Genomic DNA, 10390 nt, shown 5'->3' with positions numbered 1-10390 from the left:
AAATATACCTTCCCAACATCTATTCTTCCCAAGTCAACCAACTTATTATGCGCGGCACACTGCTTGCCACGTTCAACAAAGTCCTTACTCCAACATTCGATCCTCCTTTTCTGTTTTCACTCTATTAATGATTCCAGGCCAGGGGCCGGATTAGATATCTTTATTCCCTTCAATGTTAACGGAAACAGACACCCATCAATAAAATACTCAGTCAGCCTCAAGAAAGAGGACAGTAGATAAATTGAAGGCATTCAACTGTCAACACAAAATTTTTCATGTCCACAATTTAACGAGCTTCCATATATGTAAGACTCAGGAACCAGCCAAACTACTATCAGATAAATATGGAATAATACTAAAGACAAAGATGAAATAAAATAAAAATAAAAAAATAATATATAGAATAGGCAAATCAAGATATTAGTCAACATTGCCTGGTCATACATTGAGGTTTGGACACTCTTAGAAGATCATTTTGCGTGAGATTATCATTATGGGACTTAGGAGAGAAGAGCCCATGGAAAAGGTTGGTATTTAACTTCACTTCTTTTTTTTCTTTTCTTCTTTGTGGGAAATAAGAAACTTAACTGTCATATAAGAGAAGAATACAAAAAAGAGAGATAAATTTCCCACACCCACAAGGCCGTTTGTAATATGAATATACCTATATTATTAATATAATATATATATATATTAAATTATAATCTTTTATTTTTTGGAAAAAGAGAATTCTCATTGTGAAATGAAAGGATTCATGTTCTAATAGCAATAAATACTCACAAAGTAAGAAGTAAAGAAAACAAAAGACAAAAATTGATGAAATAAACAATAGAAAGCCTGAAATGATAAAGAAAAGACCCATTAGCTGGAAAACACAAGTGGGCCAGTTTGAATTTATATCCAAAAAAGAATCATCAATGATTTGAAGAGACCCAAAGCCAAGCTTGGAACGAACTGATTCCAAAGTCTATCACTTGAACTATATTTTTGCCTCAAGGTCCAACACTATCCATTTCCATTCCACAATCCCCAAAACATAAGCTTTGACTGCATTAACCCCAAAGTAGCGTGGCTTAATGGAATATGAAGAACACTAATACTAAAGAACAATTTACCTTTTGACACTGAATAAAGACGCACTTGAAACTGAATTGACTTGAGGAAGCTTAAACCAGTCTCTTAGAGCAAACAATATGCATTAAAAAACGTACTCAAAGCTTTCCAGCCATACGGCAAAAAGTGTTAGTACTTACACGCTACCTTGAGACACCACAACTCAAAAAAGCTAGTCTATAGGGGAAATCAAGGAACTTAAATCACATTTAGGTCATCCATTCTAACCTATATAGGCACAAATGGACCAATATACTATCTTGGTTCCTAACAATACCTCATTCTCGAAGTAGATCCAAAAAGTATCTCTCAAATATTTGAAGGAGACCAAACCAAGCATTGACAACTGATTCAAAGACATGCACACTTGAACTATTATTTCTCAAGTTGTCCACATATCCTTCCAATCCACATATCCCAACATGAAGCTTTGACTGCATTATCCAATAGTACTGTGCTTCAATGAAGAAAGGACACACTAATAATAAAGACATTACTTTTTTGGACACTTGAATAAAGAACGCATGTGGAAACTGAATTAGATGAGAAGCTAAACCAGTCATCTTTGAGCAAAACGTGATTAAAAAACGTGACTCAAGCTTTCCCAGCCCAAACGGCAAAGAAATCGCAGGTACTTAAGTACCTTAGGAAACCACTTCCCAAACAACTAGCTTAGGTGGGAGAGTCAAAGCAACTTTAAATACCAAATTGTCATCCCATTCTAAACCTATATAGGACAAGAATCCTACTACTATTTGGTTCTAACAATAACCCCATCTTCGGAAAGTCCACATCCGACGGCTACTCTAGTGGCACTACACTCAGCCACCACGCCAGGTCAGACTCCGTCGGTTACCACTCCAAACATCAGACAACCGATCTGATACCATTGTTAGGTGCTTAAGACCTATGGAGAACCCCACACCCAAAAGTTAGCTAATTAGGATGGGGAAGCAAATGCACTTTAAATACCACAATTGTTCATCTACATATCAACCATATGTGGGACGCAAATGATCCCAGTACTACCTTTGTTCTAACAGAAAGTAGAATGAAAAGTTGTAACATGAAGAAGCCATAATTTTATTTTTAGAATACTATGTTGACGACTGCTGATTTAAATAATATCCAAGACAATTGAAATTCTGAAATGAATTAATGGATTTCCATAAACCACAATTAGAATCTCCTTGAGTAGAGGGAATGAGGCATCTAAATAGTAGAAAATTTAACGAGAAGACACCAAAAGAAATAAAACACAAAATCAACCTTTAACACAACCAAAAAAAGGAAAGCAAATAACGCCAAATTTCCAATAACTACATTACCAAGCAAGAAATAAAAATACATGAGGAAGCTGCAAGGAACAAAAGTATAGTTCCAAAATGAAAAAAAAAAAAAAAATAATAAAAATCAAAACACAATCAAAAAAAAAGATCCAATAACTTAAAAAACCACCATAAATAACCAATAATTAGACATTAACGAAAAAAAGGATCAATATTAAAGAAAATTAAAGAATTCAAAATACAAACAAAAAAACTAATAAAAAATATCTCAAATACAATTCAAATTACAACAACAAACCAAAAGACAAAATAAGGAAAAAAAAAAGAACGCAACATTAGACCAAAAGATAATATTCGCTTGATATTAAAACCAATGGCTCATAACAAAATAAAAAAACGAAATAGAAAGCAAATACTAAAAGAGCAAAATATAGTTAAAACAACCAAACCGCAAAAATAAAACAAATAAAGAACAAAACAACAACCCCCAAGTCCAAAGAATCCGCAGTTAAAGGCAAAAAACAAAAAAAAAAAAAAAAAGAAGAATGACATGAAAGAAGAAGAAATCGCATTCAAGGTATTGTAACTTCTTTTGATATTGCACTGTTCAGCTATTCTTATTTCTTTTGTGTTATCTTATTGAATTATTCTATGGTTGGATACATAACAGTTTACTTTATTGATTAATCAAAATGACAGTAGCTAAAGACAACTGGGGAAAATTAATAAGAATAAAACCAGAAATTATAACGGCTCGAATAGATTACCTTTCAACGTGTTAAGAATTTACTGGACTTGAGCATACTAGGATGCAAGCCTCTAGCCTGATTGACAAGATTTTATTTTTGATAAATAAAACTAGCAAGGATGAAAACCAGTGTTAAATATTAATTGCACAACTACGACTTGACAAAAAGAACGGCAACCTGCAAGTAAGTCCATGTACGGGCTAGATTCAATGCGCAAAGCTCGGTAACTTCAAATGGATCTGCAAATGTTCGGCGTCAAAACGCTTGACTTTAATTATCAATTTGGTAAGAATTCCCCTGCCAGGATGTGTCTTACCTGCACTGCCTTCTGTATTCTAAAACTTGATCATCTACTGGAACTCTTCAATGGACCAAAAAGATGAGTTTAAATTCATTGTCCTGCAGGAAGTTTTGCTGAAACTTAACCATGTTAAAACCAATTGAGGAAAACCTCAACATGCACGATTGGAGGGTAGGGAGAGAATCATATTGAAAACAGCCTACCCCTAATATAGGATCACTTACAGGAACTATGTCATGTACTCTTGGAGAGCAACTCTCCAACGACGGTTCATCCTCGTATGCCTCTTGGACTGAAGATATTGATCCAAATGAACCCATGAATAACGTAAGCTTGCTGCAATAATCAAGGATATAGAAGTACAGCAGCGATATCTACAAAAAGAAAATTTTTGAACAAATTCAAAATTCACTGTGACCACAAATCTTGATTTCCAATTGCAGACGTAGGTCCAAAATGTTTAATCATAAAAAGAAAATCTCAAAGAGAAAGGAGCATGAGAGATCTCAAGATCTACTTTTTAAAAAATCAAAGGATCTCCCTCCCTCTTGCGCTACTCACTGACAGTTAATATCAACGCAGACTGAGTCATATCTTCAAAATTCAAATGAAATGATAGTTAATAGATATACATAAGAAGAGATGCAAGCCTGGAACAACAACATACTTTACAATTGATGAATCTACCTTATTCACATGATCAAACACAAATACATCATCATAAAGTCCTAGATGAACATCAGGAAGGTCGATCTGTTGGTGCACTAGAGAAGGCAATTTCTTCTTTTCTACATAGCGGACCAGTATCATATGAAAAGTAACCAACCATACCTCCTGACAAGACATCCATTTGGAAGAATTAGGGTTTGAAGCATGCAGGAGGACCTAATGGATGATTTTCAGTCAATTAAGTAACAGTAAGCCATGAACTGACAAGTAACAAAAGATAAAATAAAATAAAACTTGTAATGGGATCTTGAAAAGAAAAATCATCATCTATATTCAATAATAAAATCAAATCATGTGATATCCAAATGCGTAGTCTAATTGACATTTTAAACTTCATAGAATCCTTGCTGATGCATCATGCCACAAAATATTTATCTACACCAACCCCACACATATTTTGTTTGAATGTTCTCAAGGGATCCTTTCTGCCGAACATGAAGTCATATTGACTCTGTATATTATAAAAACAAAGATTTATGCTGGAAGAGATGTATCAAGTCAATTGATTCATATAGAGTAAATTATATGATCAACATAATAAGTCAATTAGACCGCAAAAAGCATATCAGGAAGTTCTATCAATTGTTGAGGTCTCCTTTCTCCATGATTCTTCGAGGCACTGTCATAGGATCCTCAAACAATCTCCTCTGTCTTTTCCCTTCTTCATGATTCAAAATTGTACAAAACATTTTCTTTTCGCCCAAAATTTCAAAGGGTTGAGCAACAACCACACTATATCTCCCTGACGGTAATGGCATACAGGCAAAATCTACTATTCAGGCAATAAAGCTACGATTTGGCAGTTTATCGAAATTGTAGAAAAAGAAATGGACAGTGTCTAAAAAACTTACAACATTTGAAACCTGCAGGCCAGGTTCACGGATTCGAATAGAAAACTTGGGCTTTCTATCATCTTCCTTGACCAACAACGGTACGCAAGCACTGGCGAAAGGTGATCAGAGAAATGCATCGGTGAAGCGGAATCAAATTCCCCTCTTTGAAGCTTCAATAAATGCTTCTGGACTGTCGACTGGAAACACAGTAGTAAACCGTTAAAATATATACATCAAAATGTACTGCCATTTAGGGAAATAAAGTTTTCTTCGCTCCAATTTTTCTAAAGCGGCCTACTGGGGTCGAAAATAAACAATTCCATTTCGCTCCCCCATAAATGCCAATCGTAAACTAAATTTGTTATGTCAATCATTTTCTTTGAGATCAGAATTTTAACGATGATTCATGCAGAGCATTTGATTGCAAAGCACTCTTGAGTTACGGACGAGAGCTCGAGAAGTCGACCCCAATCTTGACAATTTAGAGTCAAAGTTGCGGGAGATTTTTCGACGGTAGGCAGAGAGTTAGAGGCAACTGATTCGATGTAGCGGCTTAGGATTTCATTATTATTGAACAATTGGAATGCTAGAGATACGACAAATCAGGAACAGAATCTGACTGGAAGAACGTTCTAAGTGGAACTGTTTATTATCGACCTTTCGATACAAACCAATTAGTATCATAAAATTCTCTTGCACATCTTCACAATCTTCTAATAATCTTCAAAATATTCCTCAAAAATTGATAGCTAAGGTGTCAGTTGGAATCGAGTTAGGGGGTACGAGCTTCGGTTGGGGAGATGTAACGAGGAATGTTTGAAGGTATGGGTTTGGGGAAAACGAACACGAGAGAGACGGAAAAGAGGAGCGTCGGCGAAGAGTGGGAACGGTGGACGTGCGAGCGGCGGTGAACACAGCGAGAGAGGAGAGATTAAACCAACGATAGAGACACGTGTGTGGCGGCTAAAAAATTTAGGAGAGAGTTAAAAGAATAACCTAAAAAATAATATAAATAATGTAAATACAATCACATTAAAAACGTGTTTGCGTTCGTTTTAGTTTTAAACCGACCAAACCGAACGGCAGTTTTTGAAATTTTCAAACCAACTTGTCAACTCTTACCATTTTGGACCCAAAGATTATGGAGATGTTTGAAATCACTTTCATTAATCATTTATAAAAAGGAAAAATATTAGTTGTGTGGCCATTCTAAAATGGGTATCTAGAGCTAATAATGAAATTGTTTGATTGGCCAATTTCCAATGTCTATTTTTATATTTTTAGTTTCGTGTTCGCACGAGATTTCAAGGAAAATTTATTTCATGCGAACTTGAACTTTGTTATTTGTATAATTTTGTGAAAGGTGAGTACAATGTCTAATACATAATATTGCTTTCAAAACAAATTATAGATCTTTAAGCTGGTTAATTCTTCATTGAGCGATAGCTTTGATCCTTGGATTGATCGACTCGGCTTGTTGATCTTCCTTGGTTGATCGACCTTCGAGCTTGTGGGCTTGTTGATCTTCTTGGAGGATTAGTGTTCACACGAGGCTTCTAGAAAAACTTGTTTTGTGGAGTTGAACTTAAGTTGGTGTTGATGTTAATTTGATGTGATCTGGTTCGATCTCTAGTGCTTGATCCTTTGATTCTCTCTCGGTTGGGTGGATGTGTTCGACTTCAGTCTTCAGAATGCTTGCATCTTTAAAAGACTTCAGTCTTCAGAATGCTTGTATCTTTGAAAGACTTCAGTCTTCAAACTTCAGTCTTCAGAATGCTTGTATCTTTGAGTCTTCAATCGTGGTTAGCTTCAGGAGTCAAGGAGTCTTAGAATTTCTCTAAGCTCTCTGGAGTATAGAATTGCTGACAATGAGGAGAACTTCTCTATTTATGGAAGCTTCCTGATGGGCTTCATGGGCTTAGGCCTAGACTTGATTGGCCAATGGGTTTGACCTTTGGTCCTAATTTAATTGAACTTGGGTCTGACCTTTGGGCCTAATTAATTGGACTTGAGCATGGTCTTTAGGCCCAATTAACTAGACTTAGGTCTATTTTGGTGTTTTAGGCCCACATTAAGCCATATTTAAGCGTAACTGGGTCAACGCCCAAATTATAACGTCACATTGGTCGAAATTAATTTTACTCAATCGACATTTGCGACGAAAACACCGAATTTGTCCTCAATTCCAATTTGAGACATATGTCAACTTTTAATTGATCACAAAATTGACGATTTCGGAATTCTGTCATTAATTTAATTTAGTGAATGATATGACAATTTGTGATTGGTCCAAAATTTCTCCTTCAATAATGTGTTCAACTGATAATTCCGAATTCTATTTCTAAAAACTGTTTTAAGATTCTATGATTTAAATAGTGCAAATTTTGAAAACAACACTTTTATGTTTTTATTGTATCAATGTTTTGAATTTTAAATTTTAAAGTGTATAATAATATATTTTTTTAATTTTAAATATTAAAGTGTAGAATAATATTTAATGAAGATAATAACATTTAGAAATATAATATGTCATATTATAGATTGAATTAATTTATTTTTAAATTAAAATATGTATTATGTTAAGTATTATAAATTATATAATATTACAAAATAATAACTATACAAAATTTTTAACATAATACATATGCATAACTAAACCCCGTTTGATAACCATTTCACTTTTCGATTTTGATTTTTGAAAATTAAGTTTATTTTCTCTCTATTTCATATAATAATTTGCATACATCTTAAGTAAAATTGTTGAATTCTTAATCAGATTCTAAAAACAAAAACAAGTGTTTAAAAGCTACATTTTTTAGTTTCCAAAATTTGGCTTGGTTTTTTAAACCATTAGTAAAAAGTAAATACAAATGAAGAAGTTTAGAGGTGAAAATAGTGTCTATAGGCTTAATTTTTAAAAACAAAAAACAAAAACCAAATGGTTACCAAACGGGACCTAAGTTTTTTGTTTTTGTTTTTTTAGATTTAAGTCCATCGACATTACTTCTACCTCCAGACATTACTTCTACCTCCAAATTTCTTCTCTTGGTATATATGTTTTCAGTTGTTTAAAAAATCGAGCCAAATTTTAAAAAATCGAAAAAAATAATTTTTAAAAACTTGTTTTTATTTTTAGAATTTGGCTAAGAATTTAACAATTATGCTTAAGAAAGATGAAAATCACTGTAATAAATGAGGAGAAAATAGATTTAATTTTCAAAACCCAAAAACTAAAAATGGGATGATTATTAAACGGGACTTAAATTTATAACAGTTTATTGTTAACTAATATTTAATGAGTAATTACAATTAGTTTTATGTTTTAAAAATTCTTATCAAATACATTTTAAACAATTCTTTGAATTAGATACCAGATTTTGAATTGGATACCAAACAAATATCTAAAAACATGAAATACAACTTTGTTTTCATTGAAACCATTGTCTTCAAATTCCTTATCAAACAAACCCTAAATGTCTAGCAACATTTTCAAATAATTACAAATATAGTAAAATCCATACTTTATCGCAAACAGACTCTATCGCCAACATGCTCCTATTCTATTAGTGATATAGTCTATCATTTATAGACTCCGAGAGATGGATCGAAAATTTGTTATATCTGCAATTTTTTTACATTGGGTTATATCCACTAATACTTTGGGGTTGGTTGTTATATTTGCAACTATCTCTAAAAAATCATGTTCACTTAAAAGTCTTGTTTTTTGTGAAAAAAATTACATTCTAAATTGGTCAAATTTGAAAGGATTTCAAACTTAAAAACATATGTTTGTGATTTTACCCTTTCTAAAACTTACTCATTTTCATGAATATGCAAATGTTTCCCTATGCTACATTAGAGTTTCTTTGGACTTTTTTGGTAGAGAATCTGAAAACAGAAATTTGAAAACAAGGGTGTAACAACCCAACTTTCTATTATGCTTCTAGGATGTTATTATATGCATGCATATGTTTGACAATAAATTTCTCAAAGAAAAAAAATTAAATAAAAGAAATAAAACTTTTATTTCACTAAATAAAGCTCAAATAATAAAATCCTAAAAACTCCGTTTGGGGTACCCCTAACTCCAATTTAAAACAAATTGAGAAAATAAATAAATTAACAAATAAATAAAATAACCAAGAGTTTTAAATACTAGACTTCTAAACCAAAACATATAATAAATAAAAACATCAGTGCGGAAGCAACATCATGTCCCAATGGTCAGATCACAGATCCCTCCTATCAATTGTTAGTGTATCTTTACCTTTACCTGAAAAATATGGAGAGAAAATTATGATTATATAAATATACCTAATAAGCGATACACTACTGGGCCCACTAGATGGCCTCTATATCGAGACTCAAGTGCACGAAACGCATCGTAGGTTTAGGTATAGACATAGGCTTAAGCACAAGGGACGAATCCGAAGACACGCTTTCATAGGTAGTGACCCTGGAGGGGCACGGTCATAAACATAAGTGGTGATCCCAAAGGAGTACCGTGCATAGACATAAGATGTGAAACCGAAGGGTTACAACATGTGATGTGCATAGCTCGATAGAAGTGCTAACAATCACTATCAATTTCACATAGGCATAAGCATAAAATCAAAGTCTTAAATCATGTTTCGGTTTCAGAACACTCTCACAATTCAGCCATCAATCAAATACTGCAACAATACATAGTATCAAAATTCCATGGCATAAACATAATGTTGAAGGATCTCATATTGAAGGGTCCTTGAACGGAAGTGGGAACGTCCAAAATCTCATTTTTACAGAGAAGAAATTTTACAAAATAAACAAATAGATTAGGCAATTATAAAATTAACTACAACATGCTCAACAACGAAAAGTTTAAGGGTTCATGAAACTTTACCTTTGAAGACATTCTTTAGGAAATTCAAGAAATCTCTCGATCTACAAATCATGAACAAAGCCAAAATGGCCAATTGGGATACCACTAATTGGAGACCTTGGTATTCTTAGTTAGAGAACCCAAGAGTGGTGGGCTCTTACTAATTTGGATTGAAGGAAGGGAGTAGAATGAGCATTTTAGATGAAGAGATGAGAGGAGTTCAGAGAACCTTTCTCTATTAAAAAAAAAACGTTCTACCTCGATCTCTTTTCTCTCACACGTAAAGATAATAAAAAAAAAAAAAAAAAACCCACTTATGTGGGTGAAGAGAAAAGAGGGGGAGGGAGTTGTATCTCCCTTCCTCATTTAATTTAAATTAATTTTAAAATACAAAATAATAAAATTTATTTATTTAAATTAACATTTATTATATATACATATATATATGTATATATGTATATATAATATATATATTAAACTCTATGTTATATCAAATATAACATATAACCTATAGT

At 33.1% G+C, this 10390-nt stretch overlaps 1 pseudogene; it reads right to left on the bottom strand.

Moving 5' to 3' along the window:
• Window positions 1-3301: 3301 nt before the first annotated feature.
• LOC120073673 overlaps window positions 3302-10390 on the bottom strand; it is a 26979-nt pseudogene continuing 19890 nt past the window's right edge.

Source organism: Benincasa hispida, chromosome 3 (assembly GCF_009727055.1).
Source record: "Benincasa hispida cultivar B227 chromosome 3, ASM972705v1, whole genome shotgun sequence".
NCBI lineage: Eukaryota > Viridiplantae > Streptophyta > Magnoliopsida > Cucurbitales > Cucurbitaceae > Benincasa > Benincasa hispida.
This window is presented reverse-complemented; position numbering and strand designations above follow the sequence as displayed.